Source organism: Pinus tabuliformis, chromosome 9 (assembly GCF_031772625.1).
Source record: "Pinus tabuliformis cultivar Carrire ecotype Pingquan chromosome 9, CPIR1, whole genome shotgun sequence".
Taxonomy (NCBI): domain Eukaryota; kingdom Viridiplantae; phylum Streptophyta; class Pinopsida; order Pinales; family Pinaceae; genus Pinus; species Pinus tabuliformis.
This window is the reverse complement of record NC_142307.1, coordinates 376,226,611-376,251,449: the sequence shown is the minus strand read 5'-3', so window position 1 is coordinate 376,251,449 and position 24,839 is coordinate 376,226,611.

Here is a 24,839-nt window from a genome sequence, read left to right as displayed (position 1 = left end):
GGGCCAAAGAAAACATTACCTTGGTGGAACAATGCACCACGGAAGAAATTGAAGGTTACACCAATGTCTTCAAAGAATTTTTTGATATTTCCACCTAGTCCTATTCTAAGATGCCCAGACTTGATCCCGCCATTGTTGAACACCATATCGACAGATGGCCTGATGCCACTCATGTTTGTGAGGAGTTGAGACTCATCCACCCTTGTTACAGGTATATTTGGGCACATCACTCTCGGCTATCAAATCAATGTAAATAGGGTCTATCAAATGCTAATTCAGTTGCTACATGCCCTAGACATGCCACCTCATTGAGTGCTTTCATCCATGAGAGTTTCTTGACTTCAAACCCTGTTGAAGTGCTTCCTTGGGTCACTAGCGCACCCTTGGTCAGTGATAAGTGCTTTGCAGAGCAGGTAGCCCCATTCAAGGCTACACTGTAGAGCACCTAAGCCCACTCAAGCCTACGTTGGGCAAGAATCCTCGAAATGTTCATTGGATCCTAAGTATATTCCTCCTTTCTAAAGCCTTCTAGAAGGAACCTAACTCCTATCCTATCAAGATGAGCTCGACATACGATAGCCTTGGATCATCTAATCCTCTATCCTCTCATCACTTTCAACATGGAAACTAATAATCCAATTATGGAAAACCATTCAATGCCATATTAACAACAAAAGCACTTGAATTTATCTATAAATTTGCCTCCCATCATAGAGAAAAAGAGCTTGGATATTATATAGAGATATTGTTGGTTTAGAGAGTTAAAATCATTGTCAAAATTAATGTTATGTTGCTGGATTGATGTTGCTATTGGTGTGATAAGGGCCTGGACTAAGCTGGATGAGTGACACGAGATCGAACCACATTAACTGTAACTTCTCATTCTATCAATCAATAAAGTTTTTTGTTCCTTTTCCAATACCTTTGTCTATATCTATGACGAATGTATGTTCAAATGTTGTTGATTCCATTTGTTTACAATAAATAGATCATATGTTTTGATTGTCTTCGTCTTCTATTTGTGTTGACAGGTACCAATTGAGTGAATTCAGTTTGAGCGTGAGCGATGAGAGAAACTCAAAGGAGATGAAAGGAAGTGAAGGATCACAAGTAGGTTCTTTTATCTTATCTGATTATTATAGGAAAAGATTAAACATCTTTACTTCAGTTGTTCTAAGTGTAACTACCCACTTAGCGAAGATATACTTATCTGTAGGTATAAATTACATAGAACAACCCTTCTCATCGTGAGGCCATAAAAGTCGAGATCGAAAAGCTTAAGCAGGCCGATTTCATCTATCCCATTGAGTATACCACATGGGTATCCAACCTAGTTCTTGTTCTCAAGGAGCAAGGTACCATTTGTGTCTACATGGATTTTTGCGACCTGAACAAATCTTCTCCCAAAAACAACTTTCCCACACCCTTTATTGACTAGATCATTGATAAGTGTGCGGGGCATGAGGTTATATCCTTTATGGATGGATTCTCCAGGTACAACCAGATCAGTATCAATCGTGCCATTCGGTTTAAAAATTGTCGGAGCTACATTTTAGTGGGCCATGTCATACTATTTTCAAGACTTAGTGCACCTTGTCCTTGCTTACCTTGACAATCTCACTACTTGTTCTAGGTCTCAGGCGCAACATATTGATGATTTATGCACCATTTTTCTCCGATGTCACAAGCATAACATTCATCTTAATCCATTAAAATGTGTCTTTTGTGCTCCTATCAATCATCTGTTAGGCTGCATTATGTCGAAGGATGGTATTACTCTTGACCCCTTGAAATTTCAAGCCATTCTTAAGCTACCACCTCCCTATACCTTGTGCCAGTTACAAAGCCTTCAAGGCAAAGCCAACTTCCTTCGCAGGTTCATACCTGACTATGCAACCACCGTGCGTGGGTTTCTTAGAATCCTTCACTCAACCATTCCATTTGTTTGGGATGACCATGCTCAACTATATTTTGATGCCCTGAAGCATTCTCTCATTCCACACCCTTTATCAGTCCCCCTAACTTCACCAAGGATTTCATCTTGTACATCTCAGCTTCTCCCCATTCGGTTGTTGGGGTTCTTATTCAAAAATATGATGATGAGAATGACCATGTTATTTACTATCTCAGTAAGAACTTGGTAGGTCACCGTGTGAACTACTCTCATGAAGAGAAATTGGCACTGCCTATCATGTTCTCCATCCAAAATCTTCATCACTACATCCTTATGTGTACCATGAGGGTTGTAACAAACTCCAACCCCATGACCTTCCTATTGAGTCGATGGATCATCAATGGGAAGTATGCATGCCAGATCGTCATCCTCCAGGAGTTCAATCTTGAGTTTGTTACACCTAAGAGTAAGAAAGGTTTGGCCCTCACTGAACTCATTTCTGAATTACTCACTAGTGCACGTGATCCACCAGTTAATGATGAGCTCCTGGATGAACAATTATTTTTCATCACTTCTCACAGTCCTTGGTACATAGATATTCTCACATATTTGTGAACCCAAAAGTTTTCCACCAATCTCACTCATGACAATCAAAGGCGAATTCGATACTAGGGCCCTCGCTACCTCCTCATTAGTGACGAACTTTATCATTGCGGTGTAGATTCTATCCTTCATAGTTTTCTCACCCATCCTGAAGCAGAGCGAGTGCTAAATGCTTGCCAGAGTGGTGCTTATGGTGGTCACCTATCTGGTATGGCCACTGCCCAGAAATTCATGCACGTTGGCTACTTTTGGCCTTCTCTCTTTAATGATTGCAATGAGGCAGTCAAACACTGCCCCAATTGACAACATTTTTCCCCAAAGGAAAGAGCCCCACCAGTTCCCCTCCATCCTTTCATCACTGCTGTCCCTTTCCGTAAATGGGCCATTGACTTTATGGAGTGTCGACGATCATCTGTTAATAAACATAAATATATTATCGTGGCGGTAGATTATTTTACCAAATAGGATGAGGTCATTCCAATATTCAATAACATAGTGGCTACCATGGCACATTTCTTTTTTAACCATGTTATCACTTGATTTGAGGTTCTGGAAAAATAGGTGTCTAACCATGGCCAACATTTTGAAGATGAGGTATGGGGTGAACTATCCTCACTCTTGGGCTTCGAACACCAGTACTCATCGTCTTATTAGCCCAAAGGTAATGGAGTACTTGAAGAAGTCAACAAGATTCTCAAAACGATGCTTTAGCAAATGGTGAATAAGAACAATACCAATTGTCACCTTATGCTCTTCCTAACTTTTTGGTTCTATAGAACTTCTGTTAAAACTGCCACTCGATTTACTCCTTTCCACCTTGTTTCTGGCAAGGAGGCAGTCTTTCCAATCGGGTGTGACATCCCTTCCCTTCACCTAGTTGTCGAACTTCTTCTTGACACCCAACAATTATAACAAAGTCTTGTCATGCTTGAATGCGCCTCTGAAAACCATCGTGTTGCTTTGCAAACCATTGAAGCAGCCAAAAATCACACCAAATATCAGTATGACTAAAAAGTCAACCATCATGCCTTCCACGAAGGTGATCTTGTTCTGGTGTATGACAAGGCCCATCATACCCTCGGACATGGGAAGTTTGAATCATTATATCTAGGACCTTACATCATTCGTAAGGACATAGGCAAGGGAGCATATATACTGGAGGATTTTGAAGTCCAAGTCCTTCCTAATCATCGTAATGCACTCTATCTTAAGAAATTATACCCATAGCATTTGTCGTTGACTTGTGCGTATGTATTTATATCATGCATTTAGGTAGGTTGGACCATCTCATTTGATGATTTGACACTTCACCAGGAAGTCATTTTTCAAAGAAGGGTCACTTTGTTGCCTCTCAAAATTGAATTTATTCATAAAGTGACACGTTTACTTTGTGGTCCACCCCCTCTTAATACTTGTCATACCACATGTAAATTTTCATCATGAGTAACAATCATTTACTCATATTTTGATTTTCCCCACCAGGCCTCTTCTTTGTCATAGCGTCACTGACTCACCCTTGTTCAGAGCATCCACAATGAGTCACCCTTGCATCCATGGAGTCTGTTTCACGTCCCATTCTATCATGTCACAATATTCCATCCATATTTGCATACCGTTCATCCTGTGTTTCCCATGTTTGCCTCCAGTCATATTGTCCTCATCCCCTTCAAAGTTGTCAGTCGCTGCCAGGTCAACCATGCACTTTCTGCTCTGACAAGGGAAGTCATATGTTTTTCCCTTAGTATCACTTTACCCATTATCCCTAGTGTCACTCCATCAATCACATTATTATTTTCCTCATGACTTAGTTGAGGATCCTCATTGCCTCACCTATCACTGGTCCTATTATGCTGACATCAGTTCATTTATTCCAGAGGAACGGCCTAGAGGGAAGTGCATCTTGGTTCCATCTTCCATTAATCTTCCATTATTTTTTGGTGCCTCAGATCGCACATAGGGACTAATTATTTCCCTTTGACTTGGTTGTTTCATGTTCGTGATTCACACACTTGATGGTCTACTGATGCAATAGATCATACCAGGGATTCCTGGGTGTGTGTGACATGTTTCAGATCTCATGAGGGGGTGTCCCTTCAGGTAGCCCCCCACATGCCCCGATGCATTCCTATTATGTGATAGCCTCAGATGCAGTTCCGTAGATTTGATGGTTTCAGCTCCTAACAATCTCATTGTTCATAGAATGCACATCTCCTTTAGATGATCCATTCATTTTTGCAGAGCCCTTTTTTGTTCAACAAGACTTCTTCGGTTGTTCTACCCTTCCTCCCACCCACCCATTTTTTGAGGGAAGGGCCATTATATCTCATGCCCAAATATGTTATTGTATTTAGTCCTGGATCATGTTTCTCCAAGTGTATTATGTTTATGGGACAAATTGTATTATTTTCTAGCTCTGTTATGCTAGCATGTCATGTACCATGTAGCATGTACTTCATTGCTCAATTTTATGTTTCTAGGCGCACTGTTATTTTTGTACTAAGTTAAGGTCCGATAATACAACATAAAAGGAGACTTGCATTAGTATCGCCCTCTCAGTCCCTATCCTCTTTCAGTTTAGATTTATTGGTCTCTCTCTCTATCTCTCTGACTCACTTGTGTTTCCTAGTGATTGTGTCTTTACAACATACTTTGGTGATACTTTTTGCTCCTAACACTCATACATTGGGGGCAATCTGTTATCACCAAAAAATTGATCATCTAGCCTAATTTAGTAGATGGATCAAAGTACACCACGTAAATAAAATTTTACCACAGTAAAATTTATTTCACTATGAGAACTTACTTAATAAACCACCTTTGTTAAGTAATTTATAGTTAAACCAATGAAGAATAATTAAATAAACCACCATTTATTTGATTTTCTTCTAGGAATAATTAATTAAACCATTTTTCAATTATTATTCCTTATCATATTTGACCCAATCATGAAAAATAAACATATAAATCATTAATTATCTTATTTTTCTCCAAGAATAATTAATTAATGACTAATTAATTATTATTCTTTGTCAAATTTGACTAATACCCTTAGGAATAATTAAATAAATCATTTTTCATTTATTATTCCTTAACCAATTCCTTGAGACAATAAATAAATCATTTGTTTATTTATTATTTCTAATTAAAAGTTCAAATACCCTTTCCCTCCTAACCAAGTATAATAAAATATTCCAAGTGGTTATTCCAAGAATGGGGTTAATAATATTTTTTTATTGCTCATTATTCGAGGATAACTCAATAACTTGTTATAAATAGAAGGGTTATCCATTCATTATTCACTTTCGATTATTTTTGTTGTTTCACTCACTGTTGTAACTCTGATTACCTCTATTGCTGCACACCATATTTTTGTTGGGTTTACACATTATATAGGAGAGAGACTCTACACAAGCTAAAAATGTTTGAGGATATCCAAGAACCCATTCCATAGAGGGGGATTGGTAACATTTAGTTGTTCCCTTCACAAGTGTTACAATAAAATCTATTCTTTGTATATCTCATTCCCATTGGATGATTGGAGTTATTACTATTTCTTTTTGTTGTTTAACTATGATTGTGCCATAGATCAGAATTTTGGTAGGTTGTGTTTCTATTAGTTGTTGCAGATCTACAATGTTTAGTAGCCATTTATATTGTTCAGATTGTTTGTCACACACAATCTTAAGTGAGTTATTTTTGTACATATTTGAGACAAAAACACTACAACAGTCACCTTTTGAAGAAATTCTCCAACAAGGATTAAGGGGAAACACACAATCAATCTTGATGAAAATAATAAGGCCCAAAACCTGTTGTATGTTGAAGGATTCAAACATAACCTGTTTAGTGTGAGTCAAATGTGTGATAATGGCTACAATTCAAACTTTCGATCTAAATACCATGAGATCTAAAAATAAGAAAACGACAAGCTGGTGGGAGGGTAGTTTGGACACACAATAATATGTACATGTCTGATGAAAACCGAGGTAGTTGCTACTTGAGTAAAACTAGTCAAAATTGGTTGTGGCACAAACGTTTGGCCATATAACTTTTGACATCTTAGTAAAGATTAGTAATTCAAAATATTTAAGAGGACTGTAAAGATTGGTGAGGCATGATGACTCAATCTAGAAGTCTTGCTAATTTGGTAAGCAAGAAAGAACTGAGTTGAAGAAAAAGGAGTTCTCATCATCTAAACCTATGGAGCTAATTCACACTGACATTTGTGACCCTAATAGGACAAAAATCCCAAGATGAGAAAGGTATTTTATTTTATTTATTAATGACATTACCAGAGACACATGAATAATGCTATTGAAAGAAAAATTAGAAGCTCTTAATAACTTCAGGATATTCAAAGATTAGGTTGAGAATGAGAAAGATCTAACGATCAAATTTATGAGATTAGATAGAGGTGGATAATTCACTTCAAGAGAATTTAAAGAGTATTGTCGAGAGAATGGAATAAGGAGACCATATTTTATTGCCAAAATTCCACAACATAATGGAGTTGTTGAGAGAAATAATAGAACAATTGAAGACATGGGAAGAGCTATTATGGATGAGGAAAATGTGCCCCACACCGTTTCGAGAGAAACAACACAAGCAATAGAATATCTAGAAAATATAGCACAACTTAGGCCTAACAATGATAATACTCCGTATGAGTTATGGAAGGGGAGACCTGCATTAGTGAAACACTACAAAATGTTTGGGAGAAAATTCATTATTAGAAGCAATGATAACAAACTTGGAAAGTTTTATCCTCGTGTTGATGAATGTATATTTCTTGTGTACTTAGTACAGAGCAAAGGATACAAGTTTTTTAACAAATGGAAAAGGAGAGTCATAGACTGCATTGCCATAGTCATGGATGAAATAATACCATAATCTTAGTTTACCAAAGGAAACATGAACTCAAATGAAGAAGAAATTTCGGCCACCAAATTCTCAAACCAAGAAGAAATAGAGGTAGATGATGAAGATGAAGAAAGAAATACAATCCCAAGGACCAAAGATCCCTCAAGTTATGTACATAAAAAACATCCTAAAAGCCAAGTTATTCGTGATCAAATACTTTTTATTAGAAAAAGGAGGAGATTCCTTGGAAGCCCAAGATGCTAAAATCTTACTCTGTTATCTCAAATTGAGTCCAAGAATCTTAGTCAGGCATGTGAGGATAAGTCTTGGGTAACGTAAATATATAATCGGATCGAATTGAGAAGAATTGCACTTGGGAGCTTATTCCAAGACCCAAAGAGAAAAATTCCATAGGCACCAAACGGGTCTTCAAAAATAATCGAAATGAGAAAGGTCAGGTGCTTAGGAACAAGGATCACTTGATCTGAAAAGGGTGTGCTTAAATATATGGGACATATTTAGAAGATACCTTGGAACCTATAGCAAGATTAGAAGTTATTAAAACATTTATTTCTTTTTCTAGTCATAAGAATATTGAGGTGTATCAGATGGATGTGAAGTTGGATTTTCTCATTGGAGATATGGAAGAAGAGTTATAGGTCGAGCAGCCACAAGGGTTCATGTTCATAGAAAATGAAGGGTTTGTTTACAAACTAAAAAAGGCCTTATATGGTTTGAAATAGGACCCTAGAGTCTGGTATGCATGACTAGATAAATACCTTGAGCAACAAGGATTTCAAAGGGGCATTGTGGATATAAATTTGTATATAAATTTTAAAGGTGAACACTTGTTTATTTTGGTAGTTTACGTGGATGACATAATATTTTCAAGTGATCTAGAGTAGTTGGGACATCAACTTGTAAACTATATATAGAAAGAGTTTGAAATTTCCATGATAAGGAAACTATCTTTTTTCTTAGGAGTAGTACGTAGACATAGTTTGAAATGTCCATGGTAAGGAAACTATCCTTTTTCTTAGGAGTACAAATTTCTCAATCAAAGGAGGGAATTTTCATCTCCCAGTCCAAGTACTTACAAGAAACACTAGAGAAATTTGGATTGGAATGTGGTAACTGGGTTAGCACCCACATGGTTACATCTTGTAAGTTATGTAGATAAGATGAAACACCTCTGGTAAATGAGATAATTTATAGATCGATTATAGTAATATTTATTTACCTCAAGCCACAAAATACTATGGAGTGTGGTATGATATGAGAAGAGAGTTTAAGTTAAGGGACTATATTGATGTTTATTAGGCAGACAACATTGATGACAAGAAGATCACTTATGGTGCAACATTTTTTTAGGAGATTTATTAGTGTCTTTGATCAACAAGAAACAATACTCCATCTCTCTATCAACAACTAAAGAAATTTGTATTCCAACTACCACTTATTGCTCACAAACTCTCTGGATGAAGAATTCCTTTAATGACATTATGGTAGAGTTGTCTGATCCAATTCCAATCATGTGTGACAACTCTAGCACTACCAACATTTCTAAAAGTCTTTTCATGCGCTCAAATACCAATCACATTCCTATCAAGTTTCATTTCTTAATAGAACATGTTTCTGCTAATGTTGTTCGAATTGATTATGTGGCCACTAAAGCGCATTTTGAAAACATTTTCACTAACCCACTAGTGAGGGAACCCTTTGTATATCTCTGACAACAAATAGAAGTGGTGACTCCTCCATCCAAATGACTCAAATACAAAGAGTATTATTAGCTAATGAGCCTGTTGCATCAATTCATGAGTAATTTGTAGTGTTTTGTGGGAATATTTTGGGAGCATACTTTTCCACTGATGTCAAAGGGGAGGAAGTTTATTAATTCCAAAGGCAAGAACAAAGATGGAGAAAATCATGCCTCATTTCAAGGGGAGCTTGGTTTGTTTCTATCAATGCCAAAGGGGAAGACTGCTAGGCATTGGAATTGCCTGAAAGGCTAGTGGAATATTGTTTGTTAGCATTGATTTCAATGTTGCTAACATTGGTGTAAGGGGCAGCCCCATCGGTGTTGTTGTCTCTAGTAGTGTATCATCATAGTAGTAAGCTTATTGGAGAAGCCATAATATGATGACTATGATAGATGGGATTCCTAGGATTTGGAGGAGACTTTACCTCAAAACATAAACTCATATACTCATGCAAGTGGCATAGTTGGTTGGTTCTCTGAAAGATATTTCCAATGTTATGTGGACATCTGAAAACATCCTCCTAGATCAAGAGATGGAGCTAGTCAAGGACATGGACCCCAAAAGTCAAAATGTGTAGAGATAAAAGGCTAGGAGACCATTTTGGAGTAAATTAATATTCGAGATAGTCGCCAAACCTAGCGCCAAGGTTAGGAGAGTAGCCAAAGGAGGATAGGGTGAATTTGGATGACGATAAAATAGTGAGATCACTTTTTTTGGCTCAGGTGGAGCCCACCTAGTGGAGTTACCTTGGCAGATTTACCACAACAGTTTGCGAAGGGTACATAAATTAAAATGTCAGGATGAATTTGAGCATTAGAAGTGTAGCAAATATCGTCCCTGTGGGTGCAAGCATATCCCACTCGATGGAGGAGATACTGACTGTATCACCTTTGCATAACATTTTTGTGCACAAAAGGAATGAATCAATGAAAGTGAGCAGGTGTCCCCAAACCAACAACTTAGGCTGCCAAGGGCTAGCTTGGAGAGGAAATTCTGGAGGAATAAAGAAGAAAGCTCACAGGAGAGCACCAACCCAGAGGAAGATTTGAGGAAATACAAATAAAATAGTTGGGAATATGAAAACCTTTATAAAATAAATTAGATGCAAAACAGGCCTCCAAGACCCGCTTCTCTCTCCTCTCTAACAATGGGACACATGGAAGCACTAGATGGGCTTTCCAAATATGATGGTAGGTAGTGATGTAAGTATGAAGCAATAGTGCATGGGACACCTTGTAGGAAGATTCATCATTTTTTGTGGCCTAATGGACCAAATTTGACTGACACATGTCACCACTCCAGAGGTGCCACATGGCATTGTAATGTCAGAATGATGTGCTCCCGTAGGTTTGGGTCTAGAATGTTTGAGCTGTGTGCATAGAGGAACTAGCGAGTTGATTGGGTTTCACGTAGACACGGTCATGTCAGAGAAAAAATGAATGGAAGATTCATTGGGAAGACCCCATGGGATGCATAAGCCCACAAAGTTCATCCAGGAGGAAATTTAAAGGCGCATAAGTTTTTGGCCCGGAGGATAGCATCAGGACACATTAATAAGACAATTCATAAGTGGAAACCAATTAGAAGCATTTCTAGCATACCCCATTGATAACTAATCCCACAAGACTGAGCCCGAAGAAATTTTAAGGCTTGCGAAGGGAATGCACGAGGATAAAATTCGTTTGGGCATGGAGCACAAATAAGTTGGTAGCGACAATATATTAGAGGGCGATAAGTAGTGTGACCCCAAAGGCATGAGCCTAGAGGTTTATTAACAAAGGAAAAAATAAAGGTTCAAGAGAGAGATAGCTTACGAATTAGCATGGCGCTTGGTCATTTTGAGGAGAAATAAGACTAAGGGTGAAAATAATATAATAAAAGGAATTTGGCCCAAGAAGGCCATAGAGAAACGTAGCTCCCAAATGTTTAGCTAGTGGTCATAGGTAGTAGTCTTATGGTAGAAAATCAAACTGGTGCTACTACAAAAGGGGCTTAAGGCCAAAACATTTTATGGAAGAGATTAACAAAAAAAAGGGGCTGAAGTAATTTAATCAGGAAACACAATTTTGACAAGGCCTATGGGTACACAACAAAACGTTGAGGCACTTGGATGAATGAGTGGACAACTGATTAAATGAACATAAGAAGGTTGGTTAATAGATTAATAGTGATTGAAAATTCTATCTTGAGAAGAAGAAAGTCTCCTCTACTCTCACTTTCATTCCATAAGGAGTTAAATTGATAAGATCACTGAGTACATAAGATTTTATCACAAAATGATAGAATGATGCCTAAGTCATATTCTACATTATGTGGGAAATTAATAAGCATATGGAGATTTGTTGGAGTGTGTAGTTTGACTGAGAATTTATTCTCCATAAGGTAAAATTCTCAGGCACCCATTATGTGATTTAATGGAGTTGCAATAGTTAAGTGAATAGAACTGATCCACAAAATTTAATGTGGTTGGAGCGGTCAAGAAATTCGATGCAATAGTAGAATGGCTATCCATGATGGTGCACATTCAAAAAATATGGAGAACAACAGGGACTACATCGTTCCTTGTGAAACAAAGGAACAAAATTGTGGATTACAATTATGCAAAGTGGTGGATGCAACATTATTGTGAGTTGAAGTGTGAACATCTGTGTGAAGAGAGTGAGTTAATGTATGTGAGTGTGAGAGGTGAAGAGTGACTAAGGCTGACAGTTAACAATTATAGAGAGTAGCTAAGAGCTAAGAGTAGAGAACAACAAGGAAAAGAATTGTGGATTGCAGTTGTGCAAAGTGGGGGATGAAACATTGTTGTGAGTTGAAGTGCGAAGAGTTGTGTGAAGAGAGTGAGATGATGTATGTGAGTGTGAGAGGTGAAGGTGGACCGGGGTGAAGATTTAATAGTTATACAAAGTACCTCAGAGCCAAGAGTAGAACTGGTTGAGTAGGGAAGCGACGAGTGAAAAGAGGGATTACAAAGAAAAAGGAACAATGTTGGGTGTTGCAATTTATGAAGTTTACATTTGGATAATTGCTTGAGGCCTCTGTTTTCAGTTTCAAAATTGCATGGAAAAAAAACAATGGTTAGAATAGGTAGTGAAGTGCATTCATAATAGGTTGGTTCCCCATGGAAAGTAGTGGCTTTCTTTCTTAAGGGGGTTGGGGCCTCATGTGTGTGGGTTCTCACAAACAAGTTAATGTAATTAATTAGGTCATTAATTTAAATCATAATAAAAAACGTATTGGTGGTTCTAGCCCTTTGAGTTTCCACATAAAAACATTCATGTCAATATGTGTATGTTTTTGTATTGATGGATTATGTGTTCATGTGAATAATTTTCTTTGTTGTACATGTTTTGTATTAGACTATGATCACCTAAGTAATTGATTAAGAGTAGAATAAAAGAAGAACTCAGCTCAAAGTGTTACAACATCACTAATTATTGTTTCACCATCCCCTCTCTATAATTTCATATTCCAATAAATGGAATTTTTACATAGAATAACAAAATAGGGAGATAACATCAAATTGCTTCATAGATGGACCTTTATTTTATTATTGAGAGTATTTAATGTTAGGATATATTTGTGGAATCATTTATCCTCCTCAACCATGGTTCAAATAATTAGATATTTATGCTAAATCTAGACCTTCAGTATCACCTTCACAACAACCCATTTTGGTTAGATAAAATTTTCTTAAAAATCAAGAGTTTCTCACAAACATTGAAACATGTTGGGAATAAACAAACAATTTAAGAGGCTTGGTAATGATTATTTTGTACAAAAAACTAAAATATATCAAATGGAAATTAAAGGGGTGGAATAAATAAATTTTTGGGGATATTATGGACGAATAAAGAAAGATAGAAATCAAAATTTTGAAGCAGATAATAGGAGGTTATATCGAATGGTTGATCAGAAGAGTTAATTAAGAATGAGACGAAAAATATATGGGACCTAGAGAAATGTAGGAAGAAAGAGGAAATATTTAAGAAGCATAAATCTTGGATTTAATGGTTGAAGGAGAGGGAAAGTAAATCTATATTCTTCCACAAATCAATGTTACATCATGAAAACTACAATAAGATTTCTTTGTTACAGGGAGATGATGGTCGTAAATAAGAAACACACTAGAATATATATCAGGAATAAAGTCAACACTATCAATTTATTATCTCTTAACCAATAGGGGACCATTAGGATGAAATAATGTAGTTACCACACATATCCTTTCGATCTTATAGTTATAGAGAATGAGATTTTCATTTAGCAAATATATCAAGAAGAGGTTGGAACAACCATTAAAATAAAGCACCTCAATAATGCTGCTAGGTTGGATGGATTCACTATGGGATTCTTCTAGTCTTGTTGGTCAGTAATTGGAGAAGCAGTGTGGAGGCTCGCTGAAGAGTCTAGGAAAGCTCAAGAAATTTAGATTATGTAGATAGAACATTCTTATCATTAACCCCAAAGAAATAAAAATCTATACTAATGTATATTGACTAATAGCTTTTTCTAATCCCATCTAAAAGGAATCACGAACATTATAGATAACTAGCTTAAACGCATCCTCCTGAAGCTTATATATCTTAAGTCAATACAATTTGTGGAAGGTAGAAAAACCTTGGATGGAATTATGGTGGCACATGAAGTGATACACTCCTTGAAAGTGACTAAAAAACCAAGAATGATTCTTATGTGGGATTTTTCAAAGGCATGTGATAAACAAAACTAAGATTTCTTATGTAACACATTGAGGGACTTTAGTTTCACACAAGAGTGGATCACGTGGGTAGTAAATATAATATCCTCAACATCCTTCTCAGTCATGGTTAATGACTCTCTCCACTCCCTTCCAATCCTCTAGGGGTATTCGACTAGGGTATCCTTTATCACTCTTTTTTATTATTATTGTGGTAGAAGGACTAGGATGCCTTTTCAAGTCAACAATGATAAGGAGGAAAATAAAAGTCCTCAAGATTTTTGAAGAAGATATTCCCATCACTCATGAACAATTTTTTGATGACATAGTGGGCCTACGAGTTCCGACATTGCATGAAGCAAGAAAAGTCAACAAGATCTTGGAGGTCTTCTCATGAGTGCTAGGTATGGAATTAAAGAGATCTAGATATTATTTTTTCTTCTTTAATACTCATGTGAATGTGTATTGAATTGTATCCAAGATATTGGAAATGAAAATATGGTAAATCCCCTCAAAATATCTTGGTCACCCTCTATTGGAGAGGTCTCTCTGCAAGTGTTTGGGAAGACATGATAACAAAAACTCAAAATAAATTAAGATGTTTGACCTTCCATATTTTAGCTTGGATTGATTTGATAAAAAAATTGTGTGCTTCCATGAAAAGTGCACTCTAGCTTTTGCAATTGATAGTTGGTTTTGCCTCGCATAATTATTTATATAGTTGTTAATTTCTCTCCCACCACTCTTATATCTCTTCTAATGTTACCACTTATGCATGCTTATTGTAAACACTCAGGTCCAACACTATAGGTAATGGAACCAATGTTGCAATCTATCAAAAAGTATACATTAGTCACCAGTAGGATGGGACATTGAGCAAGCTTAAAGAGTTATATGTATTACATGGAAGACAAAAGAGACACACAAGCAATAGAGAGCATGTCAGTCAATACTTGTATTAAATATATCCACAACAACCAATTTGTACATGAGTCAAGTACATTCATATCTATATCCCTGAGTGAAAAGTAGCAATATTTTAACTATCTCAAGTGACTATATTGGCTCTACTTGGTTAGTTAACTAGAATAAGCAGTTAGCTGATTTGCAATACATCCTTTGATATGTTGACTCGACCAAGCTAGTGGACTCAGTTGACTAATCCCTCAAACACAGATTTTTATATAAATCCTTTAACAAATAATTTGTTCTTTTATATAAATCCTTTAACAACTAATTTGTTCTTGTTACTTTCAACGCTTCTATAAATTTTATAATTCAAAAAATATTTTATTTTAAAAATACTATATATATATATATATATATATATATATATATATATATAAGTAAAACATTACATACCTTTATATGAATCCTTTAGAAACTAATATTTTCTTGTCACTTTCAACACTTATATAAATTTATACTTCAAAAATATTTTATTTTAAAAATACAAAATAGTTATATATATATATATATATATATATATATATATATTTATATATTTATATATAATTAGAACAAAATAGTTATATATATATATATATATATATATATATATATATATATATATATAATTAGAACATTACTCTAGTTTTTGAAAATAAATAAATAAATATTTTTAGAAAAAAAAAATATTTAAATTGTTTTTAGAAAAACTTTATAATTATTTCTTTAAAATTATTATGAAATAAAAGATAAAATGATATTTATAATTCTTTACACAAGTTGTGCAATTCTAACTAAGTATTTTGTAATGTAAATTATAACTATATTAAACAAGTCTAAAAACTAAATTTGAGTTCTATAGTAATTTCACGGATTAGTTATTTTATGATTACCCATGTAATCTTCCTTTTTAAACAATGATATTTATAGATGTTTTTTGTGTAAGTCTAGAAACTAGAATTGGGTTCTATAGTAATTTCACGGTTTAGTTATTTTATGAGTACCCATATAATCTTCTTTTTTAAGCAATGGTTTTCATATATATCTTTTATTAAAATTGTTTTATCCTTCCAAAAAAGAGATTACATGAAAATATTGGCCTTTTAGATTGGATGGTAATTAGGGGAACCCAATCATATAAAAAAATAATATGTTTGAGAGATTAAAAGACAAACTAACCAAAGATTTAGAATAGAAAATATATATACTAATATTGTAGTTGTTGAGGCCATAAAACATAATTGTGTTTTAAGAAGGCCTTTCCTTCCCTTTTTTCTCACAAATTTTAATCTATGTTGCAAAGTTATCAAGAACCGATGACATAGAGACAATAATTTAACTTCCTTTGTCCATTTATATTTAAAACATGGAGATGGTGGATGTAGTTCCGTGAGGAATTTCCATTTCTAGAGGATTTGCAAGATTGAATTCTTCCTTATCATTATTTGAGTGATTTGATTCACGAAGATGTTTATGCATGCTCACAGACAAAGCCATGATCATGGTTGAATTTATTTCTTCTCCATTTGATAGATCCAAAAAAGAGTGGGAGATTCAAAGGGAGAAGGGACCCCAAATGCTTTGGGATGAGATGTCAATATGTGAGGTTGAGCTTATATTGGAAGACTAAATTTGGTTGCATATGCATTTGTTGTTGCATGTTTTCTTCATTCTGAGATGACAAATTCTTATACCCTTTTGGGTATTTTGGGTCTTGCAATCCTTGGTTATGTTTCTTAGCATAAGGGGGGTGAGAATGCCCTTAGGAAGAAGGGAAAACACCCTAGAGATTACTTGTCTGTTGAGAAGATATACAATGGGAAATTGTGTTTTCATAAACCATGAGTTGTAAAAACATTATGACATTGAAATTGAGAAGGATCCTATCAGGAATCCCTTTGCTGAGATATATTTTAAGAGAGATGCATGAAAGTGTTATAATGCCCCTTAGAAGCTTGTTTCTATCTATCTTATTCAATGAAATTAGAGAGACTACTATAGAATATAACATTTATGGAAATAACAACTAGATGTGCATATTAGGAAGTCTTACCAAAACTCGAGAAGCCAAATCTATCATGGATAATAGGTTGAATTCAAGAAACCATGGCTGAAAGTAGAGCTTATAATGACCACACAAACAATGCCCTTGATAAAAAAAATCTTTCAATCTCCTATTTCTTTTTTAAATAAACCACCAAGAATCCCTTCAAACATAAAAATAGATCCATATTCATAGACTAGGTTTAATGTACAGATTTCACTAGTGCATACATTGATTGCCAAAGGCTACTAAAATGGAAAGTTTTTGTATTTTGCTGGGAGACTAGACTAAATATCATATTGGGGGTCTTCCACATCTAGATCTGGAAAATATCCTTAGTGTTCTACAATTAAAGTTGGCCCTAAGATATGTTTGGGAGTTTTTTGAGAGAGCCCTCGATTTAGAGGATCCTTAAAATATTGTGGCGGAGATGGAGAAGACACACCTCAACCTTTGGCTCCTCCATTTCATCTTTAGACTAGCAGGATTAAGGTGTACTTTAATATACAACTGATCTGGGAAGATTCAGAAATGCCTAAAACTCAATGATTCTAAAATTTGATGGAAATAGTTCCATGTTGAAGATCTCCATGAGATGATTCCAGCAAAACTTGAATCACATAGAAAAATTTCCATATGAGGATGTTATCACCTTCCAAAGTTTTTCAACATAGGTAAAAATAGAGGATAGAGTGACATGTGGAAGCCCCTCATAGTGTCACATCATAGGATTTAGGAATGACACTTTGCACAATGTGGCATCATAAGTAAGTGACATGTGGTAGGGTCATGACGTGGTAGAGTTGATGTGAAAAAATGGCAGATGATGTGGTGGGGTACAATGTGGAGATGTCGTGACAAATGACCACTAAGTTCAAAGCATGTGGTAGGTGAATGGGGAAGTATATCCAACGAGATGATTCAACATGGCCCAGTAAATGTGTACGACATGATACCTTGGGAAACATTCCATTATTATGTTAAATGTTTGGTTTAAGGAAGCAACACCAAAGGGGGGTTCAAACACGTGACCTATGGGTTACAAGGCAAGTTCCATAACCAATGGGCCATGTGGTTATTTTTGTTTTATAAATGATGGATACTATAGATGAAGTCTTGTTGCAACTACATGCAGAAAGGGGAAAGGTGACAGGTTTGACCTAGTGAGTGCCCCAAAACCAAATACATATTCATTCAACCAACCAATGGAAACATGCCACTAACAATGATCCATGTTGACCAAGAGTTATATTGTTATAAAAATATAACCAAATTTGATTTATAGCATGTTTCATTGGGAGCACTAATATATTACACTTATGGTATGGCTATATTAATATAATGTGTTGTGTATGGTTTTAACCATATACTATATATTATATTCATGGTTATAAAAAATATATTTAATATAAGCAATTTCAAGTATATTTCCAAAACAACAGGGCACAACCTCCATGGGCTCGACCTTGGTGTTGGAAATAATACTGAGAGGGGAGGTGAATCAGTATTATCGCATTAATAAAACTTTTTCATTTCCATAATCAGATTCATATATGCTACTTCCACAACTTCTTATGATTAAGTTAATTGATCTTCAATGAGTGCATTAGAACATTATCAACCATATTATCAGATAACAGATGCCGTAATAGAGAATAGATCATCACACATAAGGCACACACATGAACACCATGATATAAGGTGGAAACCCAATGCGGGAGAAAAACCACCTACTACAAGTCATCTCAATATTCTTCTTAATAAGAAAATCCTTTTACAATATTTGTACTGGTGCAGTCTTATACCAGTACGGGAGCTACAACCCCCTTTGCTCTTGTACTAGCCGATCCATTTACTAGTACGCAGGCTACTACCTGCTACAATGCTCCAAAGATCTCCCTTAGCTTTTGTACTAGCTTAGATACTAGTACATAGGCGTTGGCCTACAATCTTCTCTCCTCCAGGTACCACGTTTCATCAATTTTCAGACTGGATACACTGAAGCACAACACATAATCTGAAAGGCCACTTTTCATCCAATTTTCATACTGGACCCAACCACAACATTGAAGCTCATAATCAAACAACCTTCTGAATCACCCAATCACCAGATCCATACATATACAATGCTATTATGAGAGTTATCAACCAGATATAGTACATAACGATAAGTCATTAATCATGTTGTTATCTGAACTCAATACCAGTAACCAAACATCAGTTATGCACCCAAAACCCTGCAGAATAGTCAAAGGCAGTTAAAACAAATTTTAAGCAGGGATCGCAACTTCACTGGTATAGATCTGCGGATATCTGTACTACCTCCGCACCTGCGCCTTCTGTGGCGCCGCGACCACCGCACCTGCACCTTCTGTGGCGCCTCCGCACTGCGCCTTCTGTGGCGCCTCCGCACTGCGCCTTCTGTGGCGCCTCCGCACTGCGCCTTCTGTGGCGCCTCTGTGGCGTCTCCGCACTGCGCCTTCTGTGGCGCCTCCGCACTGCGCCTTCTGTGGCGCCTCTGCACTGCGCCTTCTATGGCGCCTCTATGGCGTCTCCGCACTGCGCCTTCTGTGGCGCCTCCACACTACACCTTTTGTGGCGCCTCCGCACTGCGCCTTCTGTGGCGCCTCTGTGGCGTCTCCGCACTGCGCCTTCTGTGGCGCCTCTGTGGCGTCTCCGCACTGCGCCTTCTGTGGCGCCTCTATGGCGTCTCTGCACTGCACCTTCTGTGGCACCTCTGCACTGCGCCTTCTATGGCGCCTCCGCACTTCCGTAGCTGCAGCGCTCGAGAGATCACCCTTCACAGATTCGCTTTCAACTTCCCTTTCATAGATCAAACTTTTAAAACAATAACCCAATATTTCAGATCTTAAGATATTCGATTTGCAAGAATGAATTATCCAAGTGATCTCCTTTGCTTTATATAGGCTTAGGCCTTTCACAATACCACGGGCCAAAACCATAGGATCAAAAAACCGTTGGACTAATACCATAAACCAACCATGAAAGTACATGAGATCAAAACTTTTGACGAAGTACCATGGTCCAAAACCATAGGTTCAAATACCAAGGACTAACTACCATGGACCAAAGGTAAGTTCTCCAACATATACGCGCTTTTCCTCATAGGTTCAAATACCAAGGACTAACTACCATGGACCAAAGGTAAGTTCTCCAAGATATACGCGCTTTTCCTCATAGGTTCAAATACCAAGGACTAACTACCATGGACCAAAGGTAAGTTCTCCAACATATACGCGCTTTCCCTTATAGGTTCAAATACCAAGGACTAACTACCATGGACCAAAGGTAAGTTCTCCAACATATACGCGCTTTTCCTTGCATGAAAGTGCGTGAACTTTTTCTCTACATGAAATAAACTTTTCTCTGCATAAAAGTGCGTGAACTTTTCTCTACATGAAATAAACTTTTCTCTGCATAAAAGTGCGTGAACTTTTCTCTACATGAAATAAACTTTTCTCTGCATATAAGTGCATGAACTTTTCTCTACATAGAATAAGCTTTTCTATGCATATAAGTGCATGAACTTTTCTGCACTATAATTTATCATCTGAGATGAGTGGGTTGCCATCAAGTACAACATATGTATCATAATGCCAACAATCTCCCGTTTTGGACTTGATGGCAACAACAACCAATCACTCTCCCCCTTTGACATCAAGGGCAAAGGGTTATGCTCCCCCTAAGAACATGCTCCCCCTGACTATAAACCAGATCTGCAAAGAAGAACCATAATCCATGACCATGAAAGAGATAGAGACGTATTGCAACAATAATCAGACCAGCATCCAAGATCTCCTTCTGTACGTCCTCCATAATGCCAACAATGCATTATAAGCTCCCCCTGAGTACCTGTTGAAATCTCTAAATGAGCTCCCCCTTTGTATATGTCATGGTGCACCAATCTGATCATGCTCTTTCTGAGAACAAGCTGAACTGTCTGCTCTGCTATATAGTGCTGTTCATGCTCAGGCTCCCCCTGACTGTAAGCAAGGTCTGTAAAAGGATGTTCTACATCACAAATGACCTTCCTAAAAGATTCAATACATACATCCATCACCCAACCAAGTAGGGATATATCAGGAAAATGAAAACCAAATACATTACATCTTCATCCCAAGCATAGTGGGGAAACCAACATAGGTCGTTACATGACCTAAAGAGATGACACTATTACATCATGAGTCTTGATATGCCATCACCTAAATAAGATGAACATCAGCAACAACACTTTATGATTTGCTCCATAGTATCTGTCAACAGCAACTAGACCAGCGACTTGTATTAGTGCATGAATCATCAAGGTATGTCCGCATCAACAGAATTTCACATTCTATGTAAGAAACATCATAGCCATCCAGATCTACATGAATCAAGTATCATCAATTGGGAATATCTGCATTAATCAACATATGTATGAAACAATCCTATCGTCATATAGATAAGAGCTCATTATCATCATGTCTCCAACAATGCAACTTTGAATAATCATCCCTGTATCCAGCCAACAATCCTCATCCATTTGTGCCAAGAATGAAAGGAATCATAACTGTAATATATGATCTTTATGCATATGACGACAGCAGCATATGAGTGACTCAACATCAAGAAGATGTGAATTCAAGCTAAGTGCTTCCCATGCAAGCATCATTAGAGAATCAACCATAAATCTGATCCAAGAACCATGTGAACAACTCATAACCATAGCAAGATGAATCATTTATCCATATAAGTATCATCACCAAGGACTATTAACCATAATGCCAATAATGCATTAAGTCCATATGCTCCCTCTAAACCTGTGCCATCTGTCTGATCATGCATATCAATAAGAAGTATCAAGACATCATCAATATCAAGTTAGAACCAAAACACTTCTAACCATCATATCCACACATCATTATTATTAACTAGAGAAAAACTGATCCTTCTCTTGAATCTGTCCCTACTGCCTTTCTTCAAACGATCATATACGCAACTGTGCAGTAACTAACTCGCGTATATATGCAACTTTCCTTTATGGAGTTTGCATATGAGATTCAGGACACTAAAGTTTTGTACTTTCAGCTCCCTCTGATTCTGGTATGTCTGTACGTTGTGCAGTGCCACCTTTTTCTCACTGTACTTCCTTTTTCCTCCATATCTTCAAGCGTGATGATGACATTTTCTCCTTTTGATATGGTGCCCACACTTTGTTCCTGCATTCCTTACCTATATGTCCAAGCTTGTTACATGCATAACATCTTACATGTTTCATATTCCTCCTGTAACAATCAGCAGCTTTGTGACCAAACATATTGCAAGCAAAGCAATATCCATAAAAGTACCTTGAATGTGTTGATCTTTCTGCATAATGGTCTTGAACCCTTCTTCTTCTACATCTAGCTGCAACATGTCAAAGATTATGACATACATAACATTCAACATTATTCATAGGAGGAGTAAAGGATTTTCTTTGAGGAATCTCTTTTCTTGGTTGATGATGAGATTGATCTTTCATTTCTTCGTTGATCACTTTAGATTTCTCTTTAGAGATCCTTGCCTCACCTTGTGAACTAGATTCACCTTCAACAGATTCATGGAAACCAAGACCAATCTTTATAGCAGGAGACCTTTGACTATTAAGAATATCATCTAAGACTTTAGAACTATCTTGAAATCGTAAAAGCTTATCCTTTTCTTCTAGTTTACCTTTGAAGATATTTACCTCAACCTGAAGTTGTTCTTCCTTTTCAAGAGATTGCTTTTTCAAATCTTCTTCAGCTTTCCTTCCTTCTTCCATTTGTTCCCTTAGTTTGAGAATCTCCTTTTCTTGTTCTTCATTCAGATCCTGCTGCATTTGACGAACTCGGAAGGCACATTCTAGTTGAGATTTTAAGCTGGTGACTTCATTTTCTTGTTTTACAATAGCTTGGAGTAGATCTGTATTCTGCTTCTTTGATTCTTCAAGATCTCCTTTTAGTGAGAGGATTGTAGCTTCAAGATTTTCATAGTAGCTGGATCTATCTTTGAGTTTCTTGATGGTTGTGCTTCTTTCGTTGACTTCTTTTCTTAATGATGTCACTTCATGCTGCAATTTTTGACATTGGTCTTCCTTGTCCTTGAGTAGCTTTCTTACCTTGTTTCCTTCTTCTAGTTGGGCCTTTAGTTTCGTAGCTTCTTCTTTGAAATCACATTCCCTTTTGTTCAATAGATCTTGTTGATCTCTAATTTTGTCTGTCAGCCTTTTAAATTCTGCCTCTATTTGATATCTTTCTTGTTCACCCATAAGAGCAAATTCAGTAGTTTCGCTATCACTTTCATCTCTTCCAAAAGGAAAGATAGCTGGAACATCAGAGGATAATATATTCATACCTGATAATGATTTTGAATCTGATTCTAAATCTGAAGAGCTTCTTATACCTAATCCCGAATCGATTCTCCCACTATCATAGTTCTTCTAAGATGACTTCTTTTTCTTAGGTGCTTTCTTCTTAAGCTTCTTTCCCATTGTTCCACGGATCTCCTTCAAGTGATCAAGCTTCTATCAAAGAACCTGGCTCTGATACCAATTTTTGGAAATAATACTAAGAGGGGGGGGTGAATCAGTATTATCGTATTAATAAAACTTTTTCATTTCCATAATCAGATTCATATATGCTACTTCCACAACTTCTTATGATTAAGTTAATTGATCTTCAATGAGTGCATTAGAACATTATCAACCATATTATCAGATAACAGATGCCGTAATAGAGAATAGATCATCACACATAAGGCACACACATGAACACCATGATATAAGGTGGAAACCCAATGCGGGAGAAAAACCACCTACTGCAAGTCATCTCAATCTTCTTCTTAATAAGAAAATCCTTTTACAATATTTGTACTGGTGCAGTCTTATACCAGTACGGGAGCTACAACCCCCTTTGCTCTTGTACTAGCCGATCCATTTACTAGTACGCAGGCTGCTACCTGCTACAATGCTCCAAAGATCTCCCTTAGCTTTTGTACTAGCTTAGATACTAGTACATAGGTGTTGGCCTACAATCTTCTCTCCTCCAGGTACCATGTTTCATCAATTTTCAGACTGGATACACTGAAGCACAACACATAATCTGAAAGGCCACTTTTCATCCAATTTTCATACTGGACCCAACAACAACATTGAAGCTCATAATTAAACAACCTTCTGAATCACCCAATCACCAGATCCATACATATACAATGATATTATGAGAGTTATCAACCAGATCTAGTACATAACGATAAGTCATTAATCATGCTGTTATCTGAACTCAATACCAGTAACCAAACATCAGTTATGCACCCAAAACCCTGCAGAAAAGTCAAAGGCAGTTAAAACAAATTTTAAGCAGGGATCGCAACTTCACTGGTATAGATCTGCGGATATCTGTACTACCTCCGCACCTGCGCCTTCTATGGCGCTGCGACCACCGCACCTGCACGTTCTGTGGCACCTCCGCACTGAGCCTTCTGTGGTGCCTCCGTACTGCGCCTTCTGTGGCGCCTCCGCACTGCGCTTTCTGTGGTGCCTCTGTGGCGTCTCCGCACTGCGCCTTCTGTGGCGCCTCTGCACTGCGCCTTCTGTGGTGCCTCTGCACTGCGCCTTCTGTGGCGCCTCTGTGGCGTCTCCGCACTGCGCCTTCTGTGGCACCTCCGCACTATGCCTTCTGTGGCGCCTCCGCACTACGCCTTCTATGGTGCCTCTGTGGCGTCTCCGCACTGCGCCTTCTATGGCGCCTCCACACTGCGCCTTCTGTGGCGCCTCTGTGGTGTCTCCACACTGCGCCTTCTGTGGTGCCTCTGTGGCGTCTCTGCACTACGCCTTCTGTGGCGCCTCCGCACTTCCGCAGCTGCAGCGCTCGAGAGATCACCCTTCACAGATTCGCTTTCAACTTCCCTTTCATAGATCAAACTTTTAAAACAATAACCCAATATTTCAGATCTTAAGATATTTGATTTGCAAGAATGAATTAGCCAAGTGATCTCCTTTGCTTTATA